Genomic DNA, 16068 nt, shown 5'->3' on the forward strand with positions numbered 1-16068 from the left:
AAAAACTGCTTTTAAAGAATCAGAGTCCAATTCTAAACAGTGGCAAGCAGACAGATTTGTCACTGACATTTCAGTAACCTGCTAAGCTAAGCTTCCTCATTGAGTTAGCTGCATAGCCTCCCTTTTTACTCAGACTTGGAACAGCCTGAATGGAATCTGTTGCTTATCACTACAAAGAAGAGCCAGGTGCCAAGTGAGCTGAGTCAGAAGTGCACAGTGCTCTCATCAAGAGCATGTGCATAAAAATTGGAAAGACGCAGAGATTTGCATGGCCCTTGTGCAAGGACTGCACACAAATTTGTGAAGTGTTTCGTATTTTTTGTCTATTAAAACAAAAAACATTGTAATAACTGTATGGTGCCAGGTGTGTACTAGACTTATCGGGCAAATCATTTCATAAATTATAAATGTCTAACCACTATGCTGTATGCTGAAATCAGTATAAAATAATATTAAATGTCAGTTGTAATTGACAAGTGAAAAAATAAATGATATAAAATTGCAAATAAAAAGAACAGCAATCCATGTACAGAGCAAACCTTCTCCGAATACGAATGGAGAAAACTAACACTCTACATGACTTAGGGAATTTAAACCATGAGAATGTATACAACTAAGTTATACATGAAGACACTAAACAAAACCAGATCTACCTCGGGGACCAGGTTTTCATGATTACCATTAAGGGGGTAAATTGTAACATTCACCCTAATATTTACAGACTAAAATAGACTCTTCCATGCTGACAGCACAGAACCATGGAGACCAGTCAAATATTTAAGAGCTTCAGCAGATTCCAAGCCCTTATTGAAAAATTTACCCTCCCTATAGGCACGATCATAATGAGCTTCTATTTAGGCTAAAAAATAGATCAGGTTCCTGAATTTACAAACAGAATGTTTATTCCAAAGCCTACAGTTCAGAATCTAAAGCATGTATTACAGCTCAATATGACAGCATGCAGGCGCTTAGCTTAACAAAGATTTAAGAAAAGCAGAGAAATTTTTACTTTTTTTCCCAAACTAGTAACCAGGGAACCCTTCTGTGAGGTCAATTGGCAATGGAGATCACGTGAGGAACCAGGCCCAGGAACTTTGGCTGGAACCACTCACACCCACATGCGCCAAAAGAAACTTCCCAGGAGCCCTTTGAAAAAGAACAACCATCTGTCAGCCAATGACATTTTGCCACATCATATCAATTCGCTATCACCCTACCGATCCTATAAATTACCCCCCAGCAGAAGAATTTGCGTGATTTCTCTGGCCCCCGTCTTGTGGACCAGAGAACCTCGTCCGGGAAGCGCTCTACTAAATAAAGTTTTTGCTGTTCCACATTTGGTGGCTATGCCCTTCTTTCTTCCTCGGCAGGGAAAATACCTTACATTTGGTGCTAAAGCCTGGGAGGAGTTTGAAGCCCGCTGGGGCCGCTCCTCTCCCCTTCCCTTCTAAGGAAAAACCAGGACCTCCGACCTCCCACCCACTTCAGCACATGGTGCGGTAAGTCCCCTGCCTCCAGCCTCCCCTCAGTTCTTTCTGCCAAGACTCCCTGTCTGTAATTGCAGCTGCATCAAGGAGATCTTATCCGTTCCGAGTGTGTGTGTGCCTGTGTAGACATCCCAGACACTCCCACTCTACATGACCATCCGGTGGCCAGAGCTTGAGTTGTGGGACACCAATTCTCATCTCTGATCACTCCAAGGGCTGAGGATGGCCATGGGGGGCACGGGAATCTAAACCTGACTCAAAAACACTTCTGGAGTAGCCTTTTCCAGAATCCTTCCCTCCCTAAAGAAGAAGAAACTGTTCTTCTTCTCTGCTGTGGCCTGGCCACAGAACCCACTGGATAACCAAACCAGGTGGCCTCCTGGAGGAACTTTTAGTTTTAACACCCTCACCAATTTAACTATTGCCAAAGAACTGGGAAATGGTTGGAGATCCCTTACATTCAGGGCTTCTAGTATTTGCGCTCCCATCCTAATCTCTGTGCCACCTGCTCCACAGCACAGGCCCTTTTTGGCCAAGAAACCTCAGCTAAACCCTCCACTCCTGATCTTTCCTCCTTCACCAATCCCAGCTCTCTCCCCCTCCTGTCCAACCCCTGGGGGTACCCCTCTCTTGGGACCCCTCTCTGGTCCCTCTGTGGACCTCTTCCAATAGGGTTTCTTCCCTCCAGGAAGCCCCCTCCCCTGCTGGCCCAGAGCCCCTCCCTTCACTGCTGTTCTTAAGCCCCACCCCCCTCAGGCCCTCCTCAGCTGGCCATTGGCCCTCATGAGGGTTTGCAGGGCTCCTTACCCCATGGCCCAACCCCGATCTTCTTTGCAGGAAGACCGGGCCCTGTCCTGCCTCTGGCTCCAGTGTTTCCAGCTGGATTTGGGTGCTGGGCTCTCCAGGAGCCCCTCTCCTCTTATTCTTAAGGCCCAAACTCCTATCCAAGACCTGATGAACATGGCATTTAAAGTTTTTAATGGTCACAGCTAGTAGAAAAAGGCCGAGGCTATTCACCAGGCCCACATGCAGCAGAAGGTAACACTCCAAACCCAGCCTCTTGTGGCAGCCCTGAGGCCAGCAGAGCAACAGGGGCAAGGCATAGAAGGTACCCGACCCAAGTCCGGACCACAGGGAGGGTCACTGGTCCCAGCAGTGCCCCTGCCCACAGCCACCCACTGAGCCCTGCCCTAACTGCAAGCAGCCCAATCACTGGTGGAGCGATTGCCCCTTTTGGGCAACAGGCTCTTACAAGCCACTGAAATGGGAGGTCAAACCAGCCAGGTGGTCCTATCGCTCGAACTCCTAGGCCTCATAGATGACTGACGTGGTCTGGACTCGAAGACCCCCATCACCCTTGCCGAGCCCAGGGTAATACTGCAGGTAGTGGGTAATCCATCCCATTTATTGTGGACACAGGGGCTACCTTCTCTGTTTTGCCATCACACTCTTGACCTCTATCTCCCTCACAGGTCTCGGTTACGGGAGTGGATGGACCCCTTCTTTGACCCTTTGCACACCACTCCGACAGGCAGTTTGGACAGGTAATATTGACTACTCCTACTGCAGCCAAGCTCCTAGGACAAATATCTTAATACCATGTCTCTCGCCTCAAGCTTGTCCCCATACAGGACTGCTGGCAGTCGGAACTACTGGGCCCCACTTGTCTCCGGCTCACCAAAAGGTTGGGCCCTGCAGATCCCCCTGTTGCTCCTGACCCTCCCACCAGGAACCTGTAACCAGAGTGAGTTAAAGCGAGAAGCAATGCTATTCAATGAGACTGGCCTGATGGAAGAAAACATCAAGGTCCTCAACCATCTGCAAGAGAAACTATGCAAGGATCTCTCCTCCAACCCGCTTAACTCCTGATGACAGCCACCCATCCTCACCTGGGCTGCCCCTATCCTAGATCCTCTTCTAATTATCAACATATTACTCATATTTACTCCTCTTTTTTAAATCCTTACAGGACCGCATCCATGAGGTTTCTCGAATCACGGTCAACCAGGTGTTCCTACACCCATATACGCAACTCCCCTCAGAGCCACCACCTTCAGACCTCCCCTTCCCCACGATGCCCCTAACCAGCAGGAAGTAGCCAGACAAATAGCGTGCCCCTATCTAACATAAAAGGCCAGAATGTGAGTAGGTTGGCAATGGGGGAAGGTAACGTGAGGAACCAGGCGCTGGAACTTTGGCTGGAACTGCCCACACCCACGCTCGCCAAAAAGAAACTTCTCAGGAGTCCTTTGAAAAAGAATAACCGTCTGTCAGTCAATGAAATTTCGCCACATCATATCAACTTGCCATCACCCTATCGACCCTATAAATTAACCCCCAGTGGAAGAATCCACACGACTTCTCTGACCCCCATCTCATGGACCAGCAAACCTCGTCTGGGAAGTGCTCTACTAAATAAAGCTTTTGCTGTTCCACACTTGGTGGCTATGCCCTTCTTTCTTCCTCGTCAGGGAAAATACCTTACACCTTCCTTCCATCGTTCCATAATTCTTCCTAATATTATGTAACGAGTAATAATATTAATAGCACTGAAGTCCACAGACCACGCTTTGGTAAATGCTGCTCCAGATCAAATTGCTTCATCTACATGGACCCTATAATCCAGGGGTCTCAAACTCGCGGCCCGCCCACCAATTTTGTGCGGCCCGCAGACTAATCAAACTTCGTGGATTAGTCTGCGGGCCAGTCTGCAGGTCGCTGCACAAAATTGGTGGGCGGACCGCGAGTTTGAGACCCCTGCAATGTTTTCCTTTTGTTTGGGCTTCCAGGTCCTTAAATGGACAAGACTAAATAACCACCCATTTATTTTAAATTCTCAATAAGTTATTTATTTGAGACGCCCCATACATGTCTCTTTGTTCTTTCTAATGTTTATAAAGATGTTTTCTATTGACAAAATTAATACATGTTTCTTGTAGAAAAGTTGGAAGTTTAAGAAAATATAGAGAAGAAAATATAAATATTCCATAATTTTAGCACTAACAGATAATCACTGGTAAAATTTTGTTAACTTTCAATTTTGTTTTTAGAGGGTGCATATATTTTGTTTGTTTAAGGAATTGGAATTATATTTTATAAGAACTTATAGGCTGCTTTTTCCACTGAACATTTCTTCAAAACAACTAAATATATCTTCAAAATATGATTTCTACTAGCTGCATAATAGTCTATACTATGTATACGTTTATTGGTTTAATATTGTTAGACATTTAACTTTTTAATTTTAACTATTATGTAATAATATAAGAATTTTTTTAAGTCATGATATACATTGCCAAATTGTTTTCCAGAAACTTTTGTCAATATATACTCTTACCAGCAATAGATGAGAATATATCAACACATCCTCATCAGTATTAAATAATATAGAGGGTTTACTTTGGTAGGTAAAAGAAAAATAGTATCTCATTTTAATTTGCATAAACTCGATTGCTAATTAAATAATACATTTCTTCATTTGTTAATTTCCAATTTGTATTTTTTTCTATGCTCAGTCTATTTCCTACATCAAAGGGTTTGTTTATTTTATTGATTTAAAAGTTACTTAAATATAAATAATTTTTAATACTTTCTCTTTCACTATTGGGCATATATTTTCATTTGTTTGATATTAGAAGTTTAAAATTTTTTTATAAACAACAAATCTATTAATGTTCTCTTTTGTGGTTTCTTCTATTGCTTCTATCCTTCCCTATCTCAAGATCACTATATTTCCTATTTTTTCATTTCCTTGTTTGTATATGGTATGAAGTAAGACCCTAATCTCAGTTTTCTACATATCATTTCTCCACTCATTTGTAATACCTCTGCTATTTTACATTAGGTTCTCATATAAACATGTATTTGATTTCAATGTCATTTTTTAATTTTTTATTCAATACCACTATGTTTTAAATGCTATAGCTGCATGATAATTTTTTATATCCAATAGTTCAAGTCCTTCTTTTTTTTTTTTTCAGAAATATTGTAACTATTCTTGGATCTTTTATTCTATTATATGATTTTAGGGACAATTTGTGACATCCCGCCAGAAATTTTGTTGGAATTTTTATTGGAATTGCATTGGATTCAGAGATCAATTTCTGTAGAATTTACTTCTCTTTGATTTTTCTCTGCACCATCATAAAACCTGGTCCATTCCTCTACTTATTTGGATCTTCTGTGTCTTTCTGTAAGACTTTGTAACTGATTTTATAAAGTTTTTGCACACTCGAATGAGGGTAGCACCAATTTTTTTAAAACTTAAAAATAATCACTCTCAAAAGGGTTTCTTGGCCAGAAACATCTTTACCCATTAAAAAATAATTTTAGATGAAAGGGAGGTCTGCTTATCTTTGCTAGGGTATTTACTACCTTCTGCTACCATAAATTCATTTTAATTGATGTGGTGAAAGGCAAATCCAATCTGGTCCAACTACATCAGGGGTCGGGAACCTATGGCTCGTGAGCCAGATGTGGCCCTTTTGATAACTGCATCTGGCTCGCAGACAAATCTTTAATAAAAAAAAGTTAAAAATATAAAACATTCTCATGTATTACAATCCATTCATTTCCTACCGCTCATGTTCATGGTTGCGGGTGGCTGGAGCTAATCACAGCTGTCCTCCGGGACAATATCAAATTTTTATTGGATAATGCCTAATGTACACGGGTCGTTGTATGGCTCTCATGGAATTACCTTTTAAAATATGTGGTGTTCATGACTCTCTCAGCCAAAAAGTTTCCCGACCCCTGACCTACATGATAACCAGGGTTAGAAAGCAGTCTGAGCTGGGCTGGGGAAAGAAACAGGCTCAGGTCACTGTGAGGTAATCTGGTTAGGGGCTGGTCTCTCAAATACTCTCCAAGGACAGGGCTTTGACCCTTCAGAGCAGGCAGCACTGTGGCCAGTCCCAGGGCCTTTGCCCAGATGTAGCCACTGTCATCAGTTAGAGCGGTGTTTCCCAACGTGGGGCCCACGCCCCACAGGGGAGCAATTTTATAGTTAAGGGGGGCAATTTAAAAATGGACTCGACATGACTTTAACTCTTTCGCCCCGGGCCATTTAAATGCAATGCTAGATATCAGTGCCAAATTTAACAAAAAATGCAATTCTTAAATAATTGCGGTAAATAATTATTAAGTATAATTTCGTTTGACGAGACCAAAATATCAACTGGGTGATTGGCGTCGTCAAGTAAACTTCGTCCTGGGTTCACCGCGAGCGTGCCGTCTGCCGCGGGGAACCCCGGACGTTTTAAAAACTCTCTAAACAATGCAGTTATTCTCACCTAATTGGCCCATCGCAACTTCTGTAGTGTTTCACATCATTCAGTTGGTGTTAATTTGAAATAAGTGTCAGTCAAAACTGTTGTCAAAGCTCATTGATTTAATAAATATACATATATATATTGTATAGATATAATTGGTAAGTATTTGATTTTATTTTTATCAATATTAAACTCTTTATTAAGTACTTCTTGCATTGGGGCTAGAAAGCACTAATATTTTATAAATATTATTGGGGCTATAATAGTGCATGCACGACAATTTTAATTTTAGAAGCATAACTTTCCAGAAAATTTTGTCAAGTGGAAAAAATATAGATACCTTTTGATTTGCGGTGGTAGTGTAGTAAATGTGTTATATACATTTAAATAAATATGAATTTTTAGTATACGTTTACTCTATGTCACATTGAATATATTTTAACACATATTTTAATATTAGTTTTTAATTGATCTTATTTTTATTTCTTATAGCCCATAGTAAAATGAGTGGTGCAAGCAAGAAAAAAACTCGTCAATATTCGGAGGAATATTTAAAATTTGGGTTCATACCCGCTGTTCACGATGAGCAGATTCCTTTTTGTCTTTTATGCCAGCAATGCTTGACCAACGAATCAATGAAACGAGGTCGTCTCGAGGCGCATTTGAAGGCGAAACATAGTGCTCATATTAATTCAGATTTGTGTTACTTTAAAACTTTAAAGAAAATTTTTGAAAAAAGAACAACATTAAAGTCTCTATTTACTGCTCATACTTCAACTAATAATCGTGTTCTTGAGGCTAGTTATCAAATTTCTTTATTTGTCGCTAAAACTGGAGAAAATCACACTATAGGAGAGAATTTAATAAAACCGTCAATATCAGCATTTCTTAAAACGGTTCTTGAAAAAGATGACAAAGATGTAAAAGCTATGCCACTCAGTGACAATACTGTTAGCAGAAGAATAGACGAAATGAGTGAGGATATTGAAAAACAACTTATTGAAAAGCTGAAAACAAGAAAATTCTCCTTGCAAATGGATGAATCAACTTTGAGAGACAGTGAGGCAGTATTGATAACTTATGTAAGATATATTGATAAAGGACATTTTGCTGAAGAAATGTTGTTCTGTAAAAGATTAGAAAACAAGAAAATTCTCCTTGCAAATGGATGAATCAACTTTGAGAGACAGTGAGGCAGTATTGATAACTTATGTAAGATATATTGATAAAGGACATTTTGCTGAAGAAATGTTGTTCTGTAAAAGATTAGAAAGCACCACTACCTCCAAAGATATATATATATAATAAGCTAAAAAACTACTTAGATGTCAATGATATACCAATGAAAAATATAACATCTTGTGCTGCAGATGGTGCTCCCAATATGAGGGGCAAGAAAAATGGCTGCTTAAAATTGATGAAAGATGCGAATCCAGAAATGATTCTTGTGCATTGTGTTATTCATAGGGAAAACTTGGTAGCTAAAAACATCTCGCCTGTTCTGAATGAAGTATTACATACAGTAATAAAGTGTTTTAATGCTATTAAAGCTAGTGCCAAATGTGAGCATCTTTTCAAGCTATTTTGTGAAGAACAAAATGAAGACCATGTGAGACTTTTACTTCATACTGAAGTAAGATGGCTATCTAAAGGAAACTGTTTGAAAGGATTTATGGAACTGTTCGATACTCTTAGTGATTTTTTAAGCGACAAACCTGAAATGAAGTATCTGTTAACAATAGATGGTAAAGCATTTGTGAGTTATTTAGCCGATATCTTTGAAAAACTAAATATATTAAATAAGCAACTTCAAGGAACAAATAAAACTCTTGTCGATGCAAAAGCAAAGATATTTGGTTTCATTACCAATATTGAGTTATGTCAGAAACATATTAACAACAAAAACTTTAAACAGTTTCATTGGCTCCAAAAATGTGAAGTAACTGATACCGCTTTACTTGTTATTGTCAATCATTTGAATATTCTATCGGCTGATTTAAAAGAAAGATTTTCTGATTTAAAACAAATTGAGGCCCTGGCCAGTTGGCTCAGCGGTAGAGCGTCGGCCTGGCGTGCGGGGGACCTGGGTTCGATTCCCGGCCAGGGCACATAGAAGAAGCGCCCATTTGCTTCTCCACCCCCCCCCCTTCCTCTCTGTCTCTCTCTTCCCCTCCCGCAGCCAAGGCTCCATTGGAGCAGGGATGGCCCGGGCGCTGGGGATGGCTCCTTGGCCTCTGTCCCAGGCGCTAGAGTGGCTCTGGTCTCGGCAGAGCGACGCCCCAGAGGGACAGAGCATCGCCCCCTGGTGGGCAGAGCGTCGCCCCTGGTGGGCGTGCCAGGTGGATCCCGGTCAGGCTCATGCGGGAGTCTGTCTGACTGTCTCTCCCCGTTTCCAGCTTCAGAAAAATACAAAAAAAAACAACAACAAACAAACAATAAAACAAATTGATTTCCCAACATGGATGATGCAGCCAATGTTAGTGGATTTGTCTGATATATCAAATATGCAGTATCAAGAAGAACTCGCAGAATTGCAAAATGATGAGTCAGTTAAAGCTTTATTTAATATCAAAGGAGCAATGGCATGGCTTTGTGAGGAAACAGAAATCAAATACCCAAATTCAACCAAATGTGCAAGAAAACTATTGCTACCGTTTCCATCTTCATTTTTAGCTGAATGTGGATTTAGTGCTGTAAATGATTTACTGGTAAAAAAAAGAAATCAGCTGGATATAACACAATGTGGAGACTTGAGACTAAAGCTAACCAAATTGGAACCTAATATAAAATCTCTGTGCAGCAAGCATCAAGTGCAAGGATCACACTAAATTAAAATAATAAATTAATATAGAAAAATCTGTATTAAAATTATTTGGAATTTAAATTTCTGTTTTTCATTATATGTTTTGAAATTTTACTTACTGTGTTTTGTTAACAATTTCATAGTGATTTATTCCTAGAACCTATCATTTATGTTTATTAAGTGAACAAATCAAATTTTTAATGTTAAAAATTATGTATGTTACATAGGGGGGAAATAAAAATTTTAGAAAGGTTAAGGTGGGGCATGGCACAAAAAAGGTTGGGAAACACTGAGTTAGAGTGTATCTTTCCGGAGAAAAAGTGAGTTTCACAAACACCTGCACATGTCCGACATTTGTACGGTCAGGAACATGGAGTGGGTAGCATTCGTTATCCTGGGTGTTTTTGCTTACAATGCCTTGGAGTTCTTTCCAATGAAAACACAGACGTCCAACTCACTCTTTGTAAGTGGGAGATGGTGTGCCATAGACTGGAAAAATGGTAACTTATTTAACTCTTCTCTGATTGATAGGCATCTAAATTGTTGCAAATGTGCCAGTATTACTTTGTAATAGCAATGTTTCAAGATAAAATTGAAAGGTATTTAATGGCATTTGAGGTTCTGTGGGTGTCCTCTGTCTCTGAAATCTCGCCCCCTGGATATATGCCTTTCCCCAATACTCCTCTCCAGGCAAACTCGTCTAACAATTTTCTGGCCTCAAAACCTTTATGCATATCAACCTTCCACTCAGAAGGCCCACTTTCCTCTCCCTCTCTTTCTAGATTTCCTACCTCATATCCCCACTCTTCTGTAAAGACTTTCCTCTTCCTTGGTCTCAAAGCCTATAATAATCTCTCTTTTTAAAAAATATTTATTGCATGCTGTACCATTCATTTAATATTTGTATACTCTCATGTATTAAATTTTATGAGATTAATAATCTAACAAATCCTACTAGAAGCTAAGTACTTGAAGTCAGAGAAATTCTCTTGCCTTTCGACTGACCTCCTGGCTGTATTTTCTTTTGCCTCTGGACATCCTTTCCTCCACATCCAAACCAATTTGTTCACGTTATTCCTCTCTATTCACAGACCAATGATGATGGAGGTAGTGATGTCATCCCCAACAACTCCCTGTTAAGTGATATCCTCTATCTTCCTCAGATTAAGCGGTCACAACAAAGAGTCCTATAACTTGATTCCTGACTTTCCTTGGCAATGATGCAGATTCATTTTCATATACTTGACAAAATAGAGGGAAAAAGCCATATTCATTATAAAACTAAAATTTCTTTTTACAGGGAGAATGATGATACCAACTCTCATGCTATAAAATAGATGCAGAATCACGGAATACCTAAAAAGTTCCTCCTAGACCCCTGGTCTGCAAACTGTGGCTCATGAGCCACATGTGGCTCTTTGGCTCCTTGAGTGTGGCTCTTCCACAAAATATCACGTGTGGGTGCTACCTTGATAAGGAATGTACCCACCTATATAGTTTAAGTTTAAAACATTTGGCTCTCAAAAGAAATTTCACAGCGGTAGAGCGTCGGCCTAGCGTGCAGAGGACCCGGGTTCGATTCCCGGCCAGGGCACACAGGAGAAGTGCCCATTTGCTTCTCCACCCCTCCGCCGTGCCTTCCTCTCTGTCTCTCTCTTCCCCTCCCGCAGCCAAGGCTCCATTGGAGCAAAGATGGCCCAGGCGCTGGGGATGGCTCTGTGGCCTCTGCCTCAGGCGCTAGAGTGGCTCTGGTCGCAACATGGCGACGCCCAGGATGGGCAGAGCATCGCCCCCTGGTGAGCAGAGCTTCGCCCCTAGTGGGCGTGCCGGGTGGATCCCGGTCGGGTGCATGCGGGAGTCTGTCTGACTGTCTCTCCCTGTTTCCAGCTTCAGAAAAATGAAAAAAAAAAAAAAGAAAAGAAATTTCAATCGTTGTACTGTTGATATTTGGCTCTGTTGACTAATGAGTTTGCCGACCACTGTCCTCGACCATTCAGAAAAGTAACACCAGTTAAACTGTTGCTTAGCTAGGTTTTACCTTAAAGTTACATCATTGCCTGACCGGTGGTGGTGCAGTGGATAGACTGTTCACCTGGGACGCTGAGGCCTCAGGTTCAAAACCCTAAGGTTGCCTGACCTGTGGTGGTGCAGTGGATCAAGCGTCGACCTGGAACTCTGAGGTCGCCGGTTCAAAACCCTGGGCTTGTCTGGTTGAGGCACATATGGGAGCTGAGGCTTCCTACTCAGCCCCCCTTTGCTCTTTCTCTCTCTCTCTCTCTCTCTCTCTCTCTCTCTGTCTTCTCTAAAATAAATAAATAAATAAAAATAATTTTTAAAAACCCCTAAGGTTGACAGCTTGAGTGCAGGCTTACCAGTTTGAGTGCAGGGTTGCCAGATTGACTGTGGGATCATTGACAGGATCCTGTGATCACTGGCTTAAAGCCCAGCATTGCTGGCTGTAGCCCAAAGGTTGCTGGTTTGAAGCCCCAGGTTGCTGAGTTGAGCAAGGGGTAACTGGCTCAGCTGGAGCTGCCAGTCCAGGCATATATGAGATGCAATCAATGAACAACTAAGGTGCCCCAATTACAAGTTCATGCTTCTCATCTCTCTCCCTTCTTGTCTCTCTCTCACTTTCTATCAAAAATAAATAAATAAACAAATAAGCAAACAAATAAAAGTTATATTATAGTCTCAATGTACTGGCCTGCACAGGCTTCCCTTATATCACTGATAAAACAAAAGCAACTCAGTTTCTGCTGTTACTATAATTAGCACTTCAAAAAAAAAAAAGAACTTTTTGTCATCCTTTCTGGATCCTCTTTGCCCAAGTGAGAGGGTTACTTGAAGAAACAATCAGCTGTGTGAATCACACATCTGGCTTTAAAGATGTAATTTGCCAACCTATGTAGTCATCCCTCACCATATCGCAGTTCCCTTTTCGCAGTCTCACTGTATCGCGGATTCTTTTTTTTTTTCTGAAGTTGGAAACGGGGAGGCAGTCAGACAGACTTCAGCATGCGCCTGACCGAGATCCACCCGGCACGCCCACCAGGGGGCGATGCTCTGCCCATCTGGGGCATTGCTCTGTTGTAACCAGAGCCATTCTAGTGCCTGAGGCAGAAGCCATAGAGCCATCCTCAGCGCCTGGACCAACTTTGCTCCAATGGAGCCTTGGCTGCGGGAGGGGAAGAGGGAGAGAGAGGAAGGAGAGGGGGAGGGGTGGAGAAGCAGATGGGCGCTTCTCCTGTGTGCCCTGGCTGGGAATCGAACCCGGGACTCCTGCATGCCAGGCCGACACTCTACCACTGAGCAACCGGCCAGGGCCTGGATCGCGGATTCTTAAATTGTATATATTTAATTTTGCATCGTGGTTTTTTCCCTATATCGAGGGATTTTACGTAGGTTTAAGAGTGTAGAAATATTTAAGAGCATAGGAAGTATTTATAAGAGTGTGGGAAAGATTTTAAAAAGTGTGGAATAGGTTTATAAGAGTGTGGGGAGGGTTTGTAAAGCCTTAAAAAATATATAAATAATAAAATAAATATAAAATCGCTACTTTGCGGATTTTCACCTATCCTGAGGGATTTTGGAACCTAACCCCTGTGATAAACGAGAGACCACTGTTACAATCTATATTTACACAGCCTTTATGAGAACACAAATGGAAATTTTATTTTAAGGATCAGATGAGCTCATAAGGAAACTACAAAGTTTAATTCTAAGTAAGTATATTTGGGGAGCATTGTCTTTCTTTTGATGCGCAGTTTTATCTAGTTTGGGAGGAGTCATTCTTCTGAAGTGGGAGGATGAATTTTGTAGCTCATTATGTACAAACACATTTTTCCAGGGAGAAATATTCCAAGACCTTCTTATGTATCTCCCTGTCTCTAGAGTTAATGAGTTTTTCTGCATTTCCAAGAAAAGAATCCTCCATGTTTCCTGTGAGCAAGTGTTCTGAGTCCTCCTTCCCTTTGTCCTACATTTGCGTCTTCAATCCAGTCAAGTACGTAAACTGTGGGCTATCATTTTTGTCTGACTATGAGATGGGAAGTGAGTTCACTCTGGAGGCCCTTCTTGCCACCTATTCTTGTGATGCTGCCTGTCAAGTCTCCCATGACCAATGGTGGAATGTGGTTGCTTTGCACTGGTTTGGCAGAACCGATACCTAATTTTTGGTTGAGCTCAGCAAACTGGTTGTTAAAATGGCACTTGTAATCAGAGTTCTCTCTAATTGGACAACTGGATAGCTGCCCAATGTAGAATTCACAAATTTACACTCCTTACTCTTTTTTAACATTCATCTGCAGAACAGCGTATTCTAAGCGCCCACAGTAATATTCATTTCATCCATAGGTGAAAAAATTGCAAGTGAGGACGCCAATCAAGAAGCGATATGGAAATATCTTAAATAGCAGTTTTATTGTTTTTGTCAGGTATCCTTTAATACTTTTTTATTAATATTTTAAAACTTTAATACAACATAATCTAGTTTTGTATACCTCTTTTATTGTTCTTAAGTATTGAATGCATGAAATAAAAAACTACCTCTCAGTATATCATTTTTTTATACTTAAAACGGTCATTAGGGCTGAGACCAGTTTTTAAATTATTTGAATCCCACCACTGCCCATGACCCCTCCATGCGGCTGCCCTGCCAATGTCAGCTCTCCAGTACCAGCACTTTGAAGGTGAGCAGCAGTCAAGTGGGCTCATCTCCCAAGTTCTTAAAGAGGCTGTGCTATTCTTAGAGTGTGAAGAGAAGGAAGAGGGCTGGGAAAATAGTTTCTAGCGTTTCAAAGGAAGGTTTCTTGACTTTCATAAAACTCATCAGCTCCCATAAAACTTCCTGGGGAACTTTACAGAGAAGATTTAACAAATCTTCCCCTCCCTTTAGCCCAGACTCAGAAAAATGACAAAGAGGTACACAGCAGAAAGAACTCCAGGTTACAGGCCTGGAATTGGTCTTTGGCTGTCACTCACTTACTCTGCGATATTGTGAAAGCCGCTTATTCCCACTGAATTTCCATTTGTCCATGTATAAAGTGCCTATAGCAGCTGTATCAGTGTGAGTTCCATCAGTGAAACAAAATCATTAGGAGATAGATAGTAAGAGGCTGATAGCAAAGATTGGCTGACAAAATTGTGGGGGCTGGTAGGGCGAGTCTGAAGACTGTCAGGAAGGGAGGCTGGAACTCCAGGCTGCATACTGAGGCCGCTGTCCACAGGCAGAATTTCATCTTTAAGGAAGCCTCACCCCTGCTCTTAAGACCTTTTATCTTTTTGGATTGAGCCCACCTACAATATCCAGGATAATATCTCTGGCTTAAAGTTAGTCACATCTTCAAAAAACCGCACAACACTTAGATGAGTGTTTGATTGTAACTAGAGAATGCAGCCCCCTTAGTGGACATATCAAACTGAACTTCATCTGGATGTTTGTCTCTGCCAAGTCCCAGATGTGTGTGATGATGCACCCTCATGTTCACTGCAGCATTATTTACAACAGCCAAGCTATGAAAGCCACCCAAGTGTTCACCAATGGATAAATGAATAAAGAAGAAGTGGTACACATACACATACAATGGAATATTAGTCAGCCATAAAAAAGAATGAAATCTTACCCTTTGCACAGCATGGATTAATTTGGAGAGTATTATGCTAAGTGAAATAAGCCAGTCAAAGAAAGACAAATATCATGATTTTATTTATATGTGGAATAGAAACAAAATACCAACCTCCTAGATACAGAGAATAGATTGGTGGTTGTAAGAGGCAGGGAATGGGGCATAGAAGAAATCAGTGAATTTTTTTTAATTTGAATAAATTAAATAAAAATGTATTTTAAAACAGACATTTTTCTCTGAAAGGGGCCGGTAGGTGACAAGCATTCAGAGATTGTTAGACTTCACTGAACTCAGAGTTTGGAAAATAATTTTTTGTTTCCTGACTTTTAAAACTGGATGTTTATAGGTGTTTGTTACAGATAGACTTTAGTTACCATTTACAAAGGTTTCCTAAGAGAAAAGAAATTGTAAAATGTCCAAAAATAATGAAATAAGAATGCTTCAGGAAGTTGCAGGCATGTCCTGGTGGCCTGTCCTTTCATTTCAGGTGCTAAGTATTGACAAGGACATGCAAATTACTAAAGGAAAGTCTTCAGGGTCAAAGGCCTTTATAGTACTTCAAATTATATAGAGAAGCACACTGGAATTTCTAAACCTTGAGCTGTTCATGGAAAATAGCCTATACAGCTTCTAGGACACTGAGTTTAATTCAAAAATGATTTGAATTAAACAACGATTTGAATTAACAGATGTCAATTCTCTTTTATAGAGAGAGGAGATGCAGGAAAGGCGAGAATTCACCTGCAGTGTGACACAGACACAGACTAAATTCTTTCTAACAAAAAGAAGCAAAGAACCTGTTACCTTGTATATTTTTAATTTTTTTATTTACTGATTTTAGAGCTAGAGTAAGGAACAGTGAGAGGAACATCAATTTGTTGTTC

General features: G+C 40.8%; 1 non-coding gene across 1 annotated transcript; it reads left to right on the forward strand.

Annotated features, from left to right (window-relative positions):
* Positions 1-218: 218 nt before the first annotated feature.
* LOC136396558 (U6 spliceosomal RNA) lies at positions 219-320 on the forward strand. The gene has a single exon (XR_010749824.1). It is a non-coding gene; the product is annotated as a U6 spliceosomal RNA (small nuclear RNA).
* The last annotated feature ends 15748 nt before the right edge of the window (positions 321-16068 follow it).

The sequence above is a fragment of the Saccopteryx leptura genome, chromosome 2 (assembly GCF_036850995.1).
Source record: "Saccopteryx leptura isolate mSacLep1 chromosome 2, mSacLep1_pri_phased_curated, whole genome shotgun sequence".
In the NCBI taxonomy this organism is placed as follows: domain Eukaryota; kingdom Metazoa; phylum Chordata; class Mammalia; order Chiroptera; family Emballonuridae; genus Saccopteryx; species Saccopteryx leptura.